Genomic DNA, 22583 nt, shown 5'->3' with positions numbered 1-22583 from the left:
TGCATTAAGCACAAAAGAGTCTGCTTAAGAATTTCTCTGTCTTGTGGCACCTGGGTAGCTCAGTGGGTTAGGCCTCTGCCTCTGGCTCAGGTCATCATCTCAGGGTCCTGGGATCATGACCCTGCATAGGGCTCTCTGCTTAGCAGGGAGCCTGCTTCCCCCTCTATCTCTGCCTGCCTCTCTGCCTATTTGAGATCTCTCTCTGTCAAATAAATAAATAAAGTATTAAAAAAAAATTTCTCCCTCTCCCTCTGCCCCACCCCCTGCCACATTCTCTCTCTCTAAAAGTTAATTAATTAATTAATTAAAATAAAAGGATATCATCAAGGCAAGGGAAACAAATGGACAAAACAGTTATTAAAATATAATGGGGACACCTGGGTGGCTCAGTTGGTTAAGCAGCTGCCTTCCACTCAGGACATGATCCTAGCATCCTGGGATCGAGTCCCACATCAGGCTCCTTGCTCGGTGGGGAACCTGCTTCTCCCTCTGCCTCTGCCTGCCACTCTGCCTTTCTGTGCTCTCTCTCTCTCTCTCTGACAAATAAATAACATCTTTAAAAAAATAATGAAGTTTGAAGGCTCATCCTTATTTTTATCCTATTCTAAGACTTACTAGAAAAATTCCATAATAGGGATATTTTGACATTGGATAAAGGATAGATTTACATAAAAGTGGAAGAGAGTACAGAGTGCAGAAATTGACCTAAGTATGATCACATTGTTCTTGACAACTTTCTAAAAGAAGTCAATGCAGAAAGAGATTTCTTTTCAAGAATATTGCCAGAACATCCGAATGCCGATATGGGATGGGGGGGTGGGCAGAGAAGAGAATGAGCAAATTAGCCTTGACTGAGTCCAGCCTCTGTATCTAGGTGGTCAGGAAGACTGTTCTCTTGTGCTTCCAAGAGTCACAGAAACAAAGTCCAAAAAACATTGTGCAGGAGGAATATTCAAATAGATTAATGCTTCAATTCTTTATTTTATGCACAAGGACATGAGGTCCAGGGTGTTGGTGTGAATGCCTGGTCTGTGGTGGAGCTGAGCCAAAGTCTGGGGCTAGTGGGAAAGAAAGTAAGAGACAGCTGCTGTTGGGGTAGCCAGCAGGCCTCTCGATCCTGCATTAATTGGTGGACCGAACATGTGGAAAGCAGGGAAGGAGACCAGTTTCATCTGAACTCCCACATGTCCTCCACAGCTGGGTCTCCCTCATTTTGCTCTTTAATTACAAGTCCTAGGATACTCTTCATCCTTAATTGAAGTATAGTTGACTCATAATGATACATGAGTTTCAGGCATACAATATAGTGAATGGGCAGTTCTTCAGCCCATGCTGTGCTCACCACAAGTGTCATCACATGTGCAACCATACAACCCAATGGTGTCAGAGCCAGAGTGACCATAGTCCCTAAACAGCACCTTCTGTCAATCCTGGGACACTAGTGACCAGAGACACATGTGCCTCCTCTGCACTACAGAGTTGGCCTTGGGTAGTCTTCTTCATGTTCTGCCCACATTTCGATTGTCTGCTTCTTCCCACTGGCCTCTGAGAATACCGAGGGTAGGACCTCCCTTACTCTGGAGGGGCTGAGGGCCACAGTCACATGCTGGTTCATGAAATGAAGGCCAATGTGGTAGGCTCAAAGGAGTATCCACCTGGATAGGAAACATTTTACTCTGCCAGCCAGGACACCTATCGTGCAACAGACAGCCTGAATGTCTCAGTCTTCAGCTAATGATAGCAGAAGCACAGTGCTAACATTTGCTTTTCTGGGCTTCTTGACTCATTTCAATTCCTTCTCAGCACACTCACTTTCCTATCACTGAGTTAATGGGACTATTCACTGTATGTTTACATCTGAAAATGTCACTCAATAGGAGGTAATGTCATGTCTTTGGGATAGCCAACTTTTTGATCCTCTGGGGTTGGCAAAAACCAAAATGCAGAAAATGTCTATTGAGACCATGGATCATAAAACATCTCTTTGGTCAAATCCAGCGATGTAATTCAACCACCACTATTTGTTTTTTGTTTTTTGTTTTTAATATTTTATTTATTTTTTTGACTGAGAGAGAGAACACAAGCAGAGGGAGTGGGAGAGAGAGAAGAAGGCTTCTCATGGAGCAGGAAGCTCCATGTGGGAGTCCATCACAGGACCCTTGGATCATGACCTGAGCCAAAGGCAGACACTAAATGACGGAGCCACCCAGGCACCCTTTAACCACTGTTACAGCATACACAGAGAAGTTCCACTGCTCTAAAAGGCCTCTGTGCTCCACCTAGTCATTCCCACTCCCACCCCTCCCTTGGGAACCACTGATCTTTCTATGGACTATCTATACTTCTACTGTCTTCAGAAAGTTACATGGTTGAGTCATTCCTTTCCAGATTGGTTTCTTTCACCTGGTAATATTCATGGACATTTCTTCCATGTCTTTTCACATCAGCTGCCAATTGATGGGCCTTCTGAATGCTGAGTGATCTGTGGAGGTGCTCCAGAGTGCTGGTCTGTGGTGACACTTCTGAATCTCAGGGATGCTACAGTTTTCCACGGAGACACACAGGTGACCATGCAATGAATGAGAATGGAATTGGCATTGGGCCTCTCATTGGCAACAAGCCATGCTTGGAGGAGATATTTCACAGATTTCTAAGAGAAAATGACGTCGTATCCAGAATCCTATACTCAGGTAAAAAATTTATTGAGAATGATCCCAAAATAAAGGCATTAATTGGAAATACAAGGACTTGAAAGGTTTGCCACCCAGAGAACTTTGTGTTTTTCTCTTTGTTTGGGAATGGACTCAATGTAAATGAACAAGGAATCCAAGAAGCAGCAGCATCACCAAGGTAATGGATGGGTGTAAATGAGGCTGTGCTCCAAGCTGGGACACTAGTCCAAGTGAGAATAGAGGAGTTTCACTGGACACTTTCATAGAGGAAAGGTATTCCAGATTAATGTCATGGCTATTAAGCTTTAACATCTGAGGGCTAAGGAAATGGCATCCTATATTATTATGACAAAATGACATGATGCCATTCTCTTTCCCTTTCTATGTTTCTCCCAGACTTCTTTAATTATCTTCTTCCTGAGCTACTCAGATTTGGTGACACAGGTTTGTCTCTTCCCCTGTGTGAGTCCAGTCACTTTACTTGAGTCTTGGTGGACAACAAGATCATAATCACTGAATCGTAAGCATAAACCAAAATCATGATTACATTATAACTTTTAAAAACTGTCAGGTGTGCTCAACTTTTGACAAGTAGAGAAGAGAAAAAAATACTCTAAGGAAAATAGGATCATTGGCCAATACTTCCTAAGAGTGAGGAGGTAGGACATATTGCCAGGCTTGTCCAGAAAGCACAATGTAATTTATTACTTAAAACCTTAACAGAAACCAAAGGAACACCTAAAACCATATACAACTGGCAGAAATTCTGAGTGTGGAAACTCAATGTCAGCTAAGTTCTTGGTCCATCATTAATAAGTGATTTGTACTTAAGAGAGACAGAGGCAAAGCCACAAATAGCTAAAATTGGTTATAGGGGAATAGGGCTTGGATGGGGGAATAGGGCTTGGATAGGGGTGAGAGGATTTTACAGTTAATTTTATAATCTCCTGTATTGTCATGGTTCACCACATACTTTTGTTATTCTGTTTTATAAAAATGGACTAAATTTCATTCAACATGCCTTATATCCCCACTTTATGCAAGGAAGTAGGAGCTTGGATTGCCGAGCTGTAGGAAGAACCACCTTGCACCCACTCTGGCACTTTGGAAGGCAGGTATTAACTCCAGAGCCCGAGATTCCCAGGGGAACCCAGGGGCCATGGTAGAGACAGCAGGATTATGTCAGGTTTCCAGTCTCCCTTTCAGGGGAGGGTTCACATGCTACTGTCATTTACCTTCCCTCCCATTCCTGAGCACTCCCCCACTCTCCTTTGAGCCTTACTTATTTTCCTGCCTTTTCTCCTAAAACCTAGAGCCACAAACTGGATACGGCTGTGTGGTCTGGCCTGGAAGCAATGGTTTGTGAGTGTTGGCAGAGGCTGGTGCTCCAGTAGAAAGCAGGGAAGACATATCCAGGGGTCAGGAGGGTCAGGGTGGGATTGGGGAGGATGCAGCTCCTTCCGGCTGTGTCCATGCAAGCCTGAGTGTCAGAGGGAAAAGGTCACTCACAACTGGGAGTTCTGTAGGGAACCCCTGGTTGGGGGCAGGGCAGGCAGAAGGAATGTGTGTGTTGGGGGGAGCGCAGACCAAGGGTGGGTGATCAGGGATGGGAGGGGGCGGGCAGCGGACAGGGTGGGAGGCCAGGTCTGGGGTCCTCTGTCCTGGGCTGGGGAGAACAGATGGACCAGATGGGGTGGGGTGGGTGGGTGGACAGTGGTGCAGGCTGGGTCTGGGGTACGCGGTCCCGGCAGGGAGGAAGGGGTGACAAGGGTACAGGATGGGGCCAGGAGGCCGGCCCTCCCCAAGGCAGCTCCATGCTCCAGGATCCATGCGCGGGGCTGGGCTGGGAGAAGATGGACTCCAGATCCCCTCATGAATCCCCTTCTGCCTCCCGGGCCTCCAGGTACCCCAATACCACGCCCTGTGTGTCAGCTGCGCTGAGGCTCCATCCTTCCTGCGGCCCCTCCTGCGAGGGAGCTCCCCCTGCTGCTGTCAGGCCCTCCTCCCTTCCTTCTCCAGTCCCTCTCCATAGCTCTCCACCCTAGTCCTTCACCCCTCATTCCCTTTTCCGCCCCTGCATCCCCCTCCGTCCCCTTCCTGGTCCTTTCTGCCCCCCTGGGTCCCTCGTCCCTCTCCATAGTCCTCCACCTGCCTCCTTCCACTTCTTTCCCCCTTCTTCCCTCCTCCATCCCTTCCTCCATCTCCCTGTTCTCCTTCTATCCCCCTCCTGTTCCCTTGCATCCTTATCTGTCTCTCTGTCACCCTTCCATCACCCTGGGTCCCTCCCAGCCCCTTTCTCTCTCCTCTCAACCCACCAGTGCCCCCCTTTCAGTGCCCCTCTGTTCTGATCCTCTGCCCCCCTGTGTCGTTCCCCATTTCTCTTTATTCCCCTTCCTTCCCCCCTCTGTCTTCCCTCCACCTCTCTGTGTCCCTCTCCACAGTGTTCCCACTCCCCTGTGTCTTTCCTTGTCCCCTTTTATTCCCCCTCTATCACCCTGTGTCCCCCGTCCTTTCCCCTCTGTCCCTCTCCTGGTTACCTCAACACCCTGAATGTCTCTCCATAGTCCCCCATCCCCTTCCATCTGCCCTTCAGCCCTCCTCTGTCCTCTTCAGCCCCCTCCTTCACCCTGTGTCCTCTTCCTCAGCCTCCTTCCCCCTCAGTCCACTTCCATCCTTCTCCCAGTCCCCTTCAGTACCCTCTGTTCTGTCCTCCTGTGACCTTTCCCATCCTCCTCCATCCTTCCCAGTGCCTTCCATTCCCCCCCTCCCCATTCCCCTCTTACCTCCTCCATCCCCCTCCCTCTCAAGGCTCAGTGTTATTACAAGTATTTAAGATCTGTGAATTTTCTCTTCTGCCCTGCACCCTGTGGCAAGATTGCAAGCATCTTATAGGCTGGACTGGGAAAGAGAATGAATCAGATTACCTAGTGGACTCTCCACACAGGGTTGCCAGGTGGGTGTTCACTGTCCCATAATGTTTGCTCTGCTGATTGCTCCTTAAAAAAAAAATCTACCACTCTATGTGCACAAATGCAAGTTTAAGCTATTTTTTTCATTCAAGACTGCCTCTTGGGCTAAGGAGTGTCCCTGTGAGCCTCATGAGGTCTTCTATCTCTTGATGGCTTCCCTTCTGGACCCATCTGTGTGGTCTCCTGATGTTGCTGGGGACCAGTCCTCACACCCAAATGCTCAGGTTTCTGCCTCAAAAAGCACACAGCCCATTCTGTAGGGTGAACTTCACGGTCCTGGGGTGCAGCTTTTTGCTCTCCTCCTCAACCAGCACTGCCCATTCACCTATGCACAAGTGGATGTTGCTTGCCTCAGTGCTCCCCACCCTCCTCTAGCATAAGGCCTGGACCCCCACCCCAACAAGAGGAAATTGCTGAGAGTCCTGCCTGAGTGTGCAGACACCATACCAAGCCATCAGCTGCCATGCAAATGTCCTACCTAAGTGAGTCCTTTCCCACTTTTATACTCCCCCACACCAAGCTCCTCCTCTAATCGGGCAGTAGGAGGAAGAGACAGGAGAGAAACTGGCTCTTCTGTCACAACTACAGGGGTGTCACTCAGTTGGAGGAGGGACAGACCAGGGTGGGGAGATTTAAATTCTACAAGGGTCTGGTGATTGTATGTTAGACTAACTGGACCTCTACTCCCCTCGGTGTGACCGGGAGTCAGGATATTTCCTAAGCCCTTCCTTCCTAGGAAGAATTGATGTTCCTTTCCTCTGAACAGAGAGGACATGGCAAAATCCTCATAAATCATACTTAGCATAAATCCTGATGTTGAGCTAGGAGCAGCAAGTCTGACCCTGGACCCTGAGGTATGCATACTGGGGGCCACAACACACTAGGAGCTGCAGCCACAGCAGACCAGAGACAACGAGACGGGGCACCCAGCCCCAGAGTGATTCTCACACACTGCTGGGGAGCAGCCCATTCCTGGGGAGCCCCCAAGTGGGAGCTTCCTGTCACCTCATTCCTGCCAGGGTACTGAGTCTCAGGGTCATTTTCTATCTGGCTACTGAGGGCTGTAATTGCTGTCTATGCCTGCTCATCTGTATCCACAGTTAAAAGTTAGGTTCATGTGTGAGCTTGCATCTTTTTCTTGCAGTTTTTTCTACCTGGAATTTCAGACTCTCCTGTCCCTTCTTCCTCTCTGAGTGATATCTCAGTCTTTCTCCCATCATACCACAGATTGTCTCTCTATGTCACACATAGAATATGTCCCTGACATCCCCAAAACATGGTAGGAGAGAGAGAATCATGACCGACTCCACACAGAAGAATATGTGCAGCAACAATCTGAAGAGAACCGAGATATTCCTTTTTTAAATCTTCTGCTTTCTTGTGTGATATAATGATGACCTATGCACTGCACAATCACCCCCAGAAACAGACCATCTCTCACAACCTGTATCTCCTTCTCTGTTCCTATTCACTCCAGCTCTCTCCACAGCCCCTGGGATACAAGTTCATGACATTTGTGATTATGATTTGGTCTTGACTTTGTTCTCGCTTGCATATGCTTACCTAAACAATATATGGTTTCGTTTCCATGAAGTTCTATTGAAGGTGTATTTTACTGGTTCTTACTATGCAATCTGCACACGATGCTGAAAGACTCATTCCTGGCTATATAGCTCTGGTTCACTTCCGTCAACTCTGAGCCCCTCAGCTTCTGCCTAAGTTCTCTGTCCGTGGCTTTCTCTCCTCATTCACAATTACAGGGACTGCTGCTAGGAGCAAATGCCCATGTCTCCTGTACAGTTTTGCAGAGTGGCTCTCAGCTCAATTCTGAGGACTGGAAATGCTGGTCTTGAAGTACAGGAACCTGCAGTTTTATAAGATTCAGCCCTATTGTTTCTTCAAATGATCATATTGATTTCCATTCCCAGCAGCCATGATTCAGAGATTCTGTCAAACTACATTCCCACCAATACCCAGTAGTTTCCAATATTTGAAATATCCCAACTGTATTAATGTATGATATCATGTCATAGTGTACAAATGCATTTGCCTCACCTCTAGTTACTCTGTGGTACTGTCTCTATTTTATTTTCTCATGTTTTTCTGAGAAAGTTCTGTTTCTGTCTTTTGCCAACCTCCATGCTGGGTTGTTTCACCTTTTCTTAATGATTTCTGGAATTTGTTAGTTATAAATGGAAAGTATTCCATTGAGTCATAGCTGACTATATTTGTGCAAATCTCTTCCCTAGATTTGTGAGGATTTTTAAACTTTCTTTACATTTGTTGTCATGAAGAGAAAGTTTCATTTAATGTAGTCAAAGTTATCAATCACACTTGTCCACGTAATTTTTAAAGACTTATTTTAAAGACTTCATTTATTTATTTGACAGAGAGAGAGCCAAAGCAGGGAAATCAGCAGGCAGAGGGAGAAGCAGGCTCCCCATTGAGCAGGGAACCTGATGAGGGATTCGATCCCAGGACCCCAGGATCATGACCTGAGCTGAAGACAGGCATCAGTGGACATCATGAACAGGCATCCTTGTCCATGTGATTTATACAGCTATCATCTTTGTATCTTTACATAGGTATCATCTCATTTAAGATGGGAGATCACTTGCTGTGATGAGCACCATATGTTGTAAGAGATGAAACACTAAATTCTACACCTAAAACCCATATTAGTGTGTGTTAACTAGATGGAATTTAAATAAAAACTTGGACAGAAAAAAGAAATCATTCTCTAAGAACAACTATGTTTTCTTTTCCCATCCTCATTTGAAATGTAGATTTAGGTCCTAAAACTACTTGTTGTTGGTTATCATCAGTGATGTAAGGAGAGATGCAGGAACCTCTGTCCACATGGGGAACCTGCTTGTCAGCTTAATTTACTAGACAGTTCCTTGTGTACCAGTTGAAACCCCATGCACATCTCCCACACAGCAGAGTTCCACACATGCCTGAATTCCCTACAAGGCTCTGTGTTCCTTCCTGTGTGTCACTTGGTCAATATCTGGGCCAGCATTGAACTGCTTAAAGAGCATAGCATGGAAATAAATCTTACCTGATATAGCAAATTCTCCTATGTTCTTCTTCACAAGAAACTATTTTTTTTTTTTAATTTTACTCTTGATCATCCATACAAATCTTAGACTCTAGGCTTCTTCCTCCTTCTCTGTGCCCTCCTTCTGTTATCTTATAAAATTTTGCCAGAGACCTTCCTGGTAATTTAAGTTGTTCATGAAGTGTGACCCCATGACCCTGCAGGTTCATTCATGCCCAAGTATATCAAAGAGGCAGCCACCAACAGGGCTTCTAAAAATGAGAGAAACAGAAAGGCAGAGAAACGTTAAGAGTTATTCTCTTTTCTGATGAGAAATGTTTCTCTCATTCACAGGAATCTTTGGAACATTTCTCACAGTCTTCTTCCCTGCCCCTAGGGCTCCCATGGGAGACTTGGCTAGATGTCCTTACAGGAGTCATCAGAGACCTGCCTCTCATGGCTCATGGTGTCTCCCTGCCCTCCCCTCACTCCTGACCCATGTGAAGTCCAACGCCTTTATGTTTCTTTTCTTGGAATTGTTTATTCTGTGGGGAAATAGTGGTATCATTTTTTTTTAAAGATTTTATTTATTTATTTGACAGACAGAGATCACAAGTAGGCAGAGAGGCAGGCAGAGAGAGAGAGAAGGGGAAGCAGGCTCCCCGCTGCCCAGAGAGCCCGATGTGGGGCTCAATCCCAGGACCCCGGGATCATGACCTGAGTTGAAGGCAGAGGCTTTAACCCACTGAGCCACCCAGGCGCCCCAGTGGTATCATTTTTATGTACTGTAAACTCAGTCAAGTCTTCCTGATGGAGGGGCCCATGCCGGGGGTGTGGTCCTTCTTGCTGCCTTTCACACCTGACCCAGGCAGGATAGAGGCTTCCAGCTCCTTGCTCACTGTGGAGACTTCAGAAACACCAAATGCCTGCATTTCCAAGAGAGGACAGATCTAGACTCTTCCTGTGCCTGGAGCTCCATGTGGTACTTCACTCAGCCTTGTCTGTGGTATTAGTGGAAACAGTCATTATCTCTGAAATCAGAAGCTTCCTTTCTCTCCAGAGCTGTTAGATGAGAACAGTGTGTACTTATAATCACAGGGTTGTAAGGAGGGTATGTCTGGAGGATTTATAGGTGGAGAAATAAGATTCATCCAGCTGCTCATGTCAAACTCTTTGGAGAAGAAAACCCTAGACTGAAAATGTCTTTTTCTTTTTTTATTTTTTTTAGAGTATTTAGAAGGAGAATGTTTACTGGCCGTCTCTCACTGGGAAGTGTGCCATGTTTTAATTCAATCTAGCCATTCACTACTGTAGTGCAATTTCTAAATTATGTTTTGATAATTGGTAACAATGCAAAATAATTCTTTTGTTGGGCACATTTTTCATGTCTTTAGGCTACAACAAAATACCACATACAGAGTGGCTAATGAACGCAGATGTATTTCTCATATTGCTGGAGGATAGGAAGACCCGTATTAGGGCACCTGTAGATTTGGTGTTTGGTGAGAGCTCACTTCTGAAATGGACATCTTCTCTGTATCACCACACATGGCAGAAGGGGCAAGCTAGCTCTCTTCAGTCTCTTCAAGGACACTGATCCATTCGGGATGGCCCTGCTCTTGTGACTAAGGCACCTACTAAAATCCACCTCCTAATACCAGAAGTTTGAACTTGTGTTTCACCTCTGGATTTTGTGAAGTCCAGAGGTGTCCCATAGATAAAAATCTGTCTGTGGAGGTTCCATTGACTTTCCACCCTCATCTTAGAATTCAGCACTCTTCCCCCATTTTAATATTCATTTCAGTATTTCTGAACTGTTTGTCTCTTCTTTGGGATTCTTCATTCATTAGTGATATCATCTGCCTTGCCCCTTCATTAATAATCAGTTAAGTAAAGTCCTTAACACATATTCATTTTACATATTTATATTTGATGGTCATGATTTTCCCTCTTTTGATAATCGCCATTGCAGGACATGTAGAGTGGCCATGAGCATTGAGCACACTACTACTGGTCAAAGTGCAATGGTTGTCCCTGAGAAAAACTTATGTATATAAATAATATTAAAATCACGATTTCCTCACTTCTTGTGAATTAAGAGAGCCCATCAACAACATATTAATAATGAATTGCCATAATTTAATCAGGCATCTATTATCAGAACTGTGTAAAACTATATAGAAAGTTAGAGCTCCAGTTTACTTCCTCTGCCTGTCCCTGTCACATGTTCCAAGTTCCACACAAATTCTTCCATGACTCAGGTAAATGCACAGTAAGCTGCCACAAGACATTTATAACTGATGAGGGGACAGAAGGCTGGCTGAGGACAAAGCAAAAGCTGACACCTTACAAGCACCTCCCCCACTCCTGGGTGAGACATATGTGACATTCTTTAGGAATCTCCCACCCATCTTAAATGGTAATACCTTGCTAGAGGGCAAAACAACCTTGGTAAAGGCAAGGTCTCTGGTATCCGGTATCTTGCAAGTCCTCTTTTTTTTATTTATTTATTTTTAAGATTTTATTTATTAATTTGAAAGAGAGAGATCACAAGTAGGCAGAGAGGCAGGCAGAAAGAGAGAAGCAGGCTCCCCACTGAGTAGAGAGCCTGATGTGGGGCTCAATTCTAGGACCCTGAGATCATGACCTGAGCCAAAGGCAGAGGCTTAAATCACTGAGCCAACCAGGTGCCCCAATGCAGGTCCCCTTTAGCATATGAAAGTTCTATTGAAACATATCTTTTCCTTACTTCCCCCACCCCCATGGTACATAACCTGCTACTCCTCACAACCCCGGGGCAGCAGCTCTTCCTGCCCATGGGTCCTGTCTCCATGTTTTAATAAACCACCATTTTGCACCAAAGAAGTCTCAAGAATTCTTTCTTGGTCATCAGCTCCGGACCTTACCCCACCTAACCTCACCTATATTCTAGAACTTCATCATTTGTTGCCTGAACATGGGGCTGTGAGTATTTACATTTGGACTCTGAGCTTTGGTGCAAAATTGGTGAGTACTTTTTCTCCTATTTCTTTAGTCTCATTTCAGGGGCTTTTCAAGGAATATGGACTTAGTGGAACACTTGCATGTTGATTGCTCAGGCTGTAATCCGCTAGCCTATGGCTACTCTATGGGGAGGAGAAAGTCTGCCTTTTGACTGGAATTTAGTATCCTGGCCTGAATGCTAATAAGACCCAGAAACTTGATGTCCTCTCTCTGTTCCCATCCTTATATAAAGTTGTCTGAATTGGGCATGGGAAGCCATCTAAGTCACCAGGATGGCTGCCAATCTTAAGTCTCCTGTGTGAGGTTTCCTCCTAATTGAACTAATGTGATCCCCTCCACATCCCTGGGCTAGCCACTTCTGGCCATGGAACCTCCACTGGGAGCCAGCCAAAACCAGTATCCAATTAATTTAAAATACAGCTGGGGACCGTTTCCTATGGAAGCTGGCTGTAAGGACCACATGTGTTGGAATGTCACATAGACCATGATGGATTTCAGCCTTTACTCTTTCTTGTCAGTGTCTTCTACAAACTACTTAAAGCTAAGAAATTGGGTAATTTCCCCTTGCCAAACTTTTTTAGTATTTCCGTGGGTTAAAATGGTAAAACAGTATGCATTCTTCAGGAGAAACAATGGCATGGCATGGCACAGTATTTCAGTCCATTCACTGGCACCCATCAGCAGCCTAGGATGCAATGAGGAATGGTAGGGGTGCCGGCACCCCTCCGGGGCCTTTTATGGCAGACATGTCTTCCCGGGGAAGGCAGGATCATGATCAATAGTGATGTCTTGTTGAGGGATGCCTCTGGTCACTTTTGACACATCGGAACCTCTGACACATCCTGCGCGGGATGCCACCCAGGAGTTGGGGTGGGGGAGATTTGGTAATGGAACGTCTTTACTTTTCTGGGAGCATGGCCTTAGTAGGCTTCTTCAGTTCCCAAGGACTCTACCTTGGGGTGCCCTTTAATTCACTGGAAATAATTTGGATTGCAAAACTTAGGAAAGGACTGAGCTCCTGTAATGCTGCATGGCCTCCGTAGGATCTATCAGTTAGATCTCCTCTGCAGGAAACAGAGTAATGGTCCTAGGATACTTCATTGCTCATACCTAGGCCTTCATTGCTCTACATCAGGACCCTGACCTAAGGGCCTTTTGCAGAATGTGTTTGCCCAAATGAGTTAGCTAGTAAACTCCCTCTTGACATCTTGGATGATAATTAATGTAAGTAAGCTTTCTAGTAAACCCAGGTTGCTGGAGGATACACAGGCCATTCCTAGCAAAGGAATTTTGATCTTTATATCTCTCTCTGTTCTTCCTAATAGATGTGGGGGCTTCTCCGTCACTAATTTTCCATGTTAATGGCTTTAACTGGAGCCAGCTGGGGTTAGTCTAACTTGAGACAGAGATCTTAAGGAATATTCCAAAGCAGCTGCAGAAACTCTCTTTGTTTTGGGGAAATTCCCTGTCTTCTCTGGCCAGACATGGACTGCCTGACCCCTCCCCCCACCTTGTTGGCAGGAAAGCATGGTGTCTGCTCCTCTGTTGGAGCTGATGAGCTCTAAAACCAGGAATCCTTTCTCTGCTTTCTGGCAGCACTTTGTTCTTCTGTCTCCCACTTCTCCTGTTTTTGCACCAACATGGGTGTGGCCTGCATGACTGGCCTCTGTACCATGCACCAAGGCTGCTCTTCTCTTCACTGTCAAGGATCAAGAAAAGCACCCCCTGGAACTAATACACCCCACTCCAGATTTCCCCACCCATGTCTCAGGTAAACACTGAAAATGGGGTGAGCCCAGGTGGAACATAAATCAGTATTTAAACTAAGTTAAGTTTGTTGGTTTAACTAAGATAGACATGTCTTTGAAGTTACAGCAGTAAATGTGAAACTTTTACTCTATCAAGGTTTACTGAAGGTCAAATAACCTCATGTTACCTCTGTTGGGTTGTTCGCTAAAAGATGACTAAACTGATGGTTCATTGTCTGTCTCAAAGTTTTCATGGGTAGTTGTTGAGATAGCTTTCAAAGTCTTTGGTAACCTGAAAGTTTATAAACTTCTGCTTGCATGACAAATGGAATTAAATTTGTTGGACATCTAGGTTTTTCAAATAGGATAAAATGGTAAGTCATTAATTACTGAATGTAGGTTTGTGATTTTGACTTCTTACAGCAAAGAAAATAAGAATATTTAAGTCTGTTGATAAACACATTTTGTGATTAACTGATTCATAAATTTGCCATCTAAAAAAAATTCTGTTACAACAGTTCGTAATTGGTTAATAACTGACTAGAGATTAAGGTGTTTCTAAGAGTACAAAATTCTAACTGCAACTAAAACTAATGGAAATTGTAAGGTTTTACAGGCGAGGTAAACACAACACCAGACGAGGTAGGCGCAAGGCAAGATTTATTAAAGGCACTCTTAGGCGAAGTTTCAGGGGTCAGGAGAGGGGAACCGGGTAAGTCGCTCTGGGAGGAGGTCACTTGTCGCGGCCAGTGCGACAAATTGACCAGGAACGTGAGGGTAAGAGGATGCTGAAAAGAAATTAAGAGACAAAGAGATGGGGACAGGAGGAGCACCAAGGAGGATGTCCAATAGTGCCAATTTTATTCAAGGCTGTGAGGAATTTTATAGCTAACAGAAACAATCATAAGAAAAATGTCTATTTTTAGTTGATTACTAAAGAGTTTGCAACAAGCACAGAAAATCCTTCAAGCTTTCCCATTATCTATTTCCTAGACATCAATAGCAGACCTTCTAGCGCCAGATGTACTGACTTCAAGGCCACTCAAGACATAGTTTATGTAAGCACAGCTCAGTCTTACAGTGGTGTAGTCTATAGCCTGTGCAAGGACAGCAAGGACCAGCCAAGAATTTCTGACCCCGGCCAAATTGTCTCTGTCTTACTAGCGAACGTGTGGGATGTCACATAGGCGAGCGCACAACACATAGCACAGACCCTTTCTCAGTGCTACTTGACTTTATCGACCTAAGCCTTTTGTTCAGCTATTCAGCCTTTAAAGGAGGCACAAGTCAGGCCTGGTTTGGTTCTCGTCTCAAGCCTTAACAGTGGCATCCCATAGTCACTACTCTCAGGCAAGTTTCCATGACTCTGGAGAGGGTTGCTGGGGAAGTTCACGCTGGGAGGGAGTCGGCAGAGTCTTTTATCCAACTAAGGCAGGGCATGGCTTCACATCCATACATGGTAAGGTATTTCATGATCGGAGTGTATGGGGGAGTCCTGATGCTCCTGTTTCCTGCATAGGTATTGGTTACTTATGGAGACCTGACCTGGGCATACATCCTTTTGGTGGGAGAGTCAAGGGTTAAGGAAGGTGGGGGTCCTGGAAGATGGAGCTCCAGCGGTCATTTCTATTGTTCCTCCTGCATTCCTGGAGCTGCTGACCCAACAGAAATAAGGGAAACAACTCTGTATGTGGAAAAGTAAATACATTAGAAAGATAAGGAATGGGAATGCATTTTGCTCAAGATAATTTGTTCTAAAGGAGATGGTTGTTTGGAAAGAAATGGCTTGGGACACAATCTGAATGCAAAGAAAAGTTGTGGGTTTGTGGAGGGAAATGGAGTTTTTAGTTGGAGTTTTAGGTGTGGTCAGGACAGACTAAGAAAAAACTGAATGGGTTTTAAAGGTACATTGGTATAAGATTTAAATTGTCTCCGTTCAAAAAGAGTTTTCTTAAATTAATCTGCTCTTAAGTAGAAAATGTAAACAGTTGTTTATTTTTTGCCTGTCCAGAAAAACCATTTTCCACATTTTGCCTATATCAGGTCTTTAACATCCCTAATTATATTTAGGCATGTGCTTTAAAACTTTATAAGATTTTAGCAAAGCTTGACAAGATTTAAATTGTAAATGAAATCTCTTTAACTCATTAGGCTTTTCCTTTGTATGCTAAGTTACTCGGGAAGTACTGTTAAACAAATGATAAACGTTGGGTTACATTTGGGTAAATGCTATAATGATTCTAGAGATTCTATACATTTCCTAGAGTTTTAGTGTTCTGATAAGGTCATCACTTGGTATTTTAATTATTGAAGTGTTAGGTGTCACAGAAATAACCTGATTGTCTTGCCAGCTATGTTGTAAACTCTCATCAACTCTTTAACCATATCTATTCTGAGTTTTTGCCATTTATAATTGTTTTAATTCTCTTGTAAAACGAGTTTCACCTTAAAGGAGATTCATTAAAAGGACTTTCAGGACAACACAGGTATTTAGTATCTTTAAGATAAGAACTGAAATGAGTAAGAATTTCCAGAACTAACTAAAGCTACATGCAAACTAAACCAGAATTAGTAACATGGGACTAACCAAACTAAAATCTTACAGTGTTGTGTCTGTTATTTTAAACATTGCTCGTTCTCTAATGTTTGCACTTCCAGACTAAGGAAACTTTTTTCTTAAGATAGCTGTGACTTACAGAAATGTAAAAATATTCATTTGTAAACAAATTAAAGCATTCAACTTTTCTCTCTATCTGAACCCTCTAAAACTCAAAAGGTCTCAGTAAGTATTCCTTTTTCCATGGAAATCAGTCACTTGCATAAGCTCAATAAGAATCTGTTCTCCTTGTAACAGGGCACTATTGGAAACTGGTTATTTTACCAAGCCTTTGACTGGAATGTCATATTTGAGAAAGACATACATAGACTTAGATATGACCAGACAGCTTTAAGGAACTAAGTTTGACTTTATGAAACCTGGAGCCATAAAGCCCTTTGGAACTATTGGCCTGGTACTTTGCTTAGAGTTCCAAGCAGCCTCACCAGGTGAGTAAAGAATGTCACTTCCTGAAAGGTGCAGGAACCTCAGGATACTTTCAGGTCCTCAGAAAGAGGAATTTGCCCAAATCTACATGTATTGCAGGCGTGTCTGATGACAAGTACATGGCTTGGCTTCTGGCCTGGAAAGGCTACTTAAAAGTTCAACCTAGAGATCCTTTATAAGAAGTTCCAGCAAAGCAGATTCTAAAAGATCTATATGATCACTCACTGTTCTTGTTGAGCTTATGTAAATAATTAGGCCAAGTTTGTTAAAACTGGACTTGTTTTTCAAATAAATTATTCCTGATTTAGCTATCTCTGGAAATGAGGATTATTTTAGAGTGAAAAACTATGTTTCAATAACACACCTTTGTGGGTGTCAAGTTCTAGATTTGATTGTTTTTAAATGTTTGTTGTTTACCTAAGCTAGACAACTAGAGGTAAACTTAAAAGAGAAATTACCACAGTAACTCATATAAACAATCTTCTGATGATTATTCCGTGGGGATAATAACAGAACCCTATGGGCACATAACAACTTAAACAGTGGAAAAATGGGATTAATTCCCCAACAATTATATAACTTAACTATCATTTTGACCAATTCTGTGGGGCTAGGGTAATTGCCTAAAAGCCTGCATACCCCACTCCATAGGATTAACTATGGACTTGTAGAGATAATGGATGATCTCACTTTCTTTATGATTGGATTGGATGATGCATGTGGGACTCCCCTTATCTCTTGATAAGTTTTCTCCCACTTGCCAGTGATCCTTTGTAATGAGGATATTGTTAGCTGGCCCACTCAAACGGCTTCTTAATGGTTTCTCCCCTTAGTCATATTTATCCTAGAAGCCACCTCTATTGAGGATTCAGCTACCTCTGTAACTCCCCTACAAATTCTGCAACTGACAAGTGTTGACCCGAGTAGGTAGGGGCAACTCTACACCCCTGTTCAGCAGGAAGATGTTACAGACGCTGAAACCTTCCACCTTCAACAACCTTAATGATTTAAGCGTCAAAATTGTTCCAGTGGGAATGATGAGGAATCAGAAACCCGCCTGAGGACAAAGCAAAAACTGACATCTTGCAACCCGATCCCTCCTGGGTGTGACATATGTGACATTCTTTAGGAATCTCCCATCCATCTTAATGATAATACCTTGCTAGAGGGCAAAACAACCTTAGTAATGGCAAGGCCTCTGATATCCGGTATCTTGTAGGTCCTCTTTAGTATATGAAAGTTCTATTGAAACCTCCCTTTTCCTTACTTCCCCCACCCCCATGGTACATAACCTGTTACCCCTCACAACCAGGGGCAGCAGCTCTTCCTGCCCATGGGTCCTGTCCCTGTGCTTTAATAAATCACCATTTTGCACCAAAGATGTCTCAAGAAATCTTTCTTGGTCACTGGCTCTGGACCTCACCCCACTGAACCTCACCTATATTCTAGAACTTCATCATAACCATAAGATGATGGGCTGAGCTCTTTTCTTTTTAGAACGCATATCATGGCAGGCATTTCTCTGGCACCTGCCTCCCCAACAAGACAAGCCCTGCCCCTCCTTGCTGCAGGGGATGGGAAGTGAGGTTTGTCTGCAATTCTTCTGTGCTCCCTCGTATGCTGGCCTCAGTGATTCTTCCCACAGAAGGGAAAGGTGTTGGGTGGTGTATTGAGGTTTCTGGAAAATGCAGACTGTCTGCATTCTTTTCTCATTGTTGTGTATCAAATTAATACAAACTTAGTGGTTGAAGACAACAACACAGATTTATTTGCTTATATTTCTAGAGAGGAGAGTCCAAAATGAATGTTAAAGGAGATAAAATCAAGGTGTCATCAGGGCTGCTTGTTCATTCTGCAGGTTCCAGGAGACAATTCATTTCTTTGTCTTCTCCAGCTTAGACAAGGTGCCTGCATTCCTTAGCTTGTGGATTCCTTCCGTCTTTCTGGATCTTCACTTCAACCTCTGCCTACACCATCCCATCTTTTTGTGTATTTGTCCTTCATTCTCATCAGGTACCCTGTGAATCTATCATCATATTATTCAGTAAGGGAGAGGGGAGTGTCTTTCCAGAAAACTGCTACAATTTAAGGAGTAGTTCAAGAAGACAAGCTAAAAGATGTGGCCCACATTATTCAGGAGTCACTTGTGGAGGCATAGAATGTGATTGGTGAATCTGAGACTGGGAAGTCTGGCTTAGTCATGAAGGGGAGGGGTCTCCTAGTCTGTTAGTGTTGGAATGATGCAGAACACCATGAAGAAATCCCCTACCAATGCCCACTGTGGCTTTCTGGAACCTGCTTGGAAACAGGACCCCTAATTTCTTTACACACACATGTCTAAAAATTGTGGGACGTGCTAATTGTGGCTTCTTCATCATCATTTCTTCTTCATGTTTTAACTTCAGGGATGCTTAGCTTACCCAAAACAAGGAGATGGGAAAATAATTCTACTGGGTTAGAACCAATGTGGACAATTATTTGTATAATAAAGGGAAAAGCAAACCCAGGTCCTTTAAGAGAGAGAGAGAGAGAGTGCTTTAGTAGATATGAAAAGACTGCCTTGTTAATTTCAGAAACATCAGAGTGCCAGAGCCATACATCTCCCTGATCTCCAACTTTGATTTCCCAAGACTGGAGGAGATACTGCTAAAGGACCTCACTGCCCATAAGTGCTACAGCTAGGTCTGTGGAGGAGATCAAAAGTTTCACCAAATCCTTGTGGACCTTTCCTGGGTCCTTGTGAAAGATGACAACATAGCAGACAAAGCCATGGAGTGTGCTAAATGTTATTGCTCAGTGAATTGAGGCCTCTCATCTACTCTTCCAGTTTTTCAAATATACTTTCTACATTGAAATTCATCAATACAGTGACCAAATTTATTAAAATTCTCTTGCATAAGACTTTAGAGAGCTTAGGTCTAAGAAGATACCATAGAGATAGGTTGAATTGTCTAACTGAACAAAAAATGGGCCTCAGGCCTTGTGTTCTGTCTGTGAAGGTGGATCCTCTTTCATATACCACCAAGGACAAATCCTCCCTAAAGTGGAGGGAATGTATCCATTGGAGAAAACCCACTACTCCACATTGATACTCCACTGCTATGCTGAGGAGATTTGACCATGGTTTCTTTCTGCACAGAATTTAGAACAAAGACTGTTTTACCACTGACCTTGTTTATAAGAAGACTGAAAGATGCCTCCAGACTGGAGCACCAAGGAACAGGGTGAGGCATTTCACTTTCTCACCATGGGCTATTTTGCTGAAATCCAAAAATCCATTTAACAGAAATGGACCCTATACTTTTTATTAATCTCCATGTGTTATGAGGTAGTTTACATTTGCTTGATTTATTTAGATCAAAAAATTTGGTAACGATTAAGGTAACTATTGCACATCAGCTTTTTATGCAAGATTTTCCCAATTCATGATAGCAATACCCTCCTCACCAAACTAAGGGAAATCCATGCATAGGGGAACATGTCTAAGTGAATATTTTAGTGTGTTTGGGGGGACTATAGCAGGGAAGAAGAAGTTCAAAGAGAATTGGAGAAATGTTCTTGGATGTCATATTTCCAGATACTACTGGGGAATAGAAGGAAGAGAACACAGTCAGGGTTCATATTTCTAAGACTTCATCAGCACCTGATGGCCTGAGAAACCTGTAACAGGACACAGTGAGGATTAGGAAATATGATAAAGGGAAGATGAATTAGAATGGAGAATGGAGAGCAAATATGAATTGAATTGGGCATATTGGAAGACTAATTTTTTTTTCATCCACCCAAATTTCTACATAAGACAGGTGAAACAAGACCTGGTAAACATCCATGGCATCTGCCTCAGGGATTAAGGATTTTTCTTTCTGCTGTTACTGTGATTCAGATTTTTCTTGCTTATTCCCCATCACTGGTGTAGGGTGGATGATTTATGGTGTAAGAGGTATACATGGGGGAACCTGTCCCTCAGATCCCTCATTACTCTGAAGGCTCTCCCTAGAAAGTGAAGGACACAGAGATATATGAGAGAGTACTACTGGCCACTATCCCCTGAGTATTCCTTGCTCCTCAACTTTTCAAGAGAGGACTCCTGGAGGGTAGAAGGGAAGCAATAACAGAGAATGTGAGTTTTTTTTGTGCTGCTACTTATTGGATAAAATGTGTGAAATGTTCAAAGGAAAGGAGTTCTTGACCGTCCTCTATGGCCACATTGCATTTAAAAAATTTTGTTCCTTGGTTTTTCAATATGCATTCCCCATGTAGAATGTACACTTTCAGGATCCATATATCTGGGCTTCTTTCCATCAGATACCATCCATCCTTAAAAAGAGCATGGACACTAAGCTAATCCTCTTTATTTTCCATCTCATCAATCAGATGTAGTCAGCACTGGGACTTACACAAACTTCCTCCTCCCTCCGGAAGTCATGATCTTTTCACAATCCCTGGGCCTTTTCTTTCCAATTCAGTGACCCTTCATTAACACAGCAAATACAGCAAACAAACAAACAAAAGACAGCAAAAAACAAATCCAAATGGCAAAGGGTTTTGAATGGGTCCCTTTGGGAAGACACTTCCAATAAAATATGAGTTATCAAATACTTATATCTGTGGATTCTGTTTCAAATTTTCCTTGTTTCCATATGAGACAGGCAAAAGAACCTTTCCCTATTGGAAAGGAAGAACTCAGGAGAAGGTAGAAGTAGGGGAATAAGGTTTAGTGCTTTGGTTTTATCAGCCTTGACCCAGAGTGACTAAGAGTCATCATGTGCTTAGCTGGCATTCATAAAAGGCCTAAGGATTTCCCGGGTAGTGCAAAATGTGAAAGGAGGGGGCTGTTAAAGGAGAGATAAGTGTTAGGGTCTGGGGGGAGAAAATAGAGTTGTATGGTATCTGTAAACTAAAAACTGTGAGTCCAACCAACCAGTGATCTGAAGTGATTTGGTGTCTTTATCTGGTCAGCCTTCAACAGTCAGATGGTCTCTGTCTGTTGGGGCTTCCTAAGCTCTTACAGGAGGTGCTCTGGTAGTTGGGCATCACTCTAAGGATCTGGGGAAAGCCCTGTCACTTAGCAACTCTCACTATCTTCTTACTGTGCTTTAACATTTTTTTCCCATGTGGCCTTCACTTAAACACAGAAATCCTTTTCAGGACCCAAATTTGTGGGTGGTGTCCTGGACCACCAGTGAGCTGTTGGTGGTGAGAAAGTGAAATGCCTCACCCTGTTCCTTGGTGCTCCAATCTGGAGGCATCTTGCAGTCTTCTTATAAACAAGGTCAGTGGTAAAACAGTCTTTGTTCTAAATTCTGTCCAGTTGAAAAGACATATCAGCTCTCTAAAATAGACAACTTTGGAACAGGTGATGTGAAAACTCCAGCTCCCAGTCCACCTGGGTCTCTTGCTCCTATTGCAGCATCCAAAGGTCAACATTGAAAGGGACAAATGAAAGCATTTCATAGGAGTCATCAGCAGGAAAGGGGGAGGTAAATTTTAGAGATCTGTGTTGAGAGTCTTCTTCTCCTGCATAATTATAAAGACAGAGAACTTTATTGTAATCTAATTGTGGGCCAGGCCAATGTTATCATTTTGAATCTCCTAAACATGCTGAGGTGTGACACTTTTATCACCCCCTTTTTTCTTTTTCCTTTTTTTAAAAATATTTCTTTTATTTATTTGAGAGAGAGAGAGAGAGCAGAGTGAAAAATAGAGCATGAGTAGGGGTGGGAAGGGGGAGAGGGAGAAGCTGGGAGCCTTACATGGGGCTGAATCACAGGACCTTGGGATCATGCCTTTAGCTGATTATGACAGATCCTTAACTGAATGAGTCACTCAGATGTCCCTATAACACCCTTTTTTTCAAATGCAGCACCGATTGTTAAGTCATTTGCCCAAAGTCGCAGAGTTGAGTAATACAAATGGTGGGATTGGGCTCCACAATGCATTTTTTTTTTTTTGAAGGTTTATCCATTCATTGAGAGAGAAGAAGGGTAGGGAGGGGCCAAGGCAGAGGGAGAAGCAGACTCTGGTCTGGACCCTGCACTGAGCAGGGAAACCAACAGAGGGCTCCATCCCAGGACCCCAGGAGCATTACCTGAGGTGAAGGCAGACGCT

General features: G+C 43.6%; 1 pseudogene; it reads left to right on the top strand.

Moving 5' to 3' along the window:
• The window catches only part of LOC111139829, an 85454-nt pseudogene extending 66297 nt beyond the window's left edge, over window positions 1-19157 (top strand).
• Window positions 19158-22583: the final 3426 nt, after the last annotated feature.

This window comes from Enhydra lutris, unplaced genomic scaffold (genome assembly GCF_002288905.1).
Source record: "Enhydra lutris kenyoni isolate GAN:26980312 unplaced genomic scaffold, ASM228890v2 scaffoldscaffold120, whole genome shotgun sequence".
Lineage (NCBI taxonomy): Eukaryota > Metazoa > Chordata > Mammalia > Carnivora > Mustelidae > Enhydra > Enhydra lutris.
Note: the sequence above shows the minus strand (reverse complement) of the source record. Positions and strands in the feature narration are given on the sequence as shown.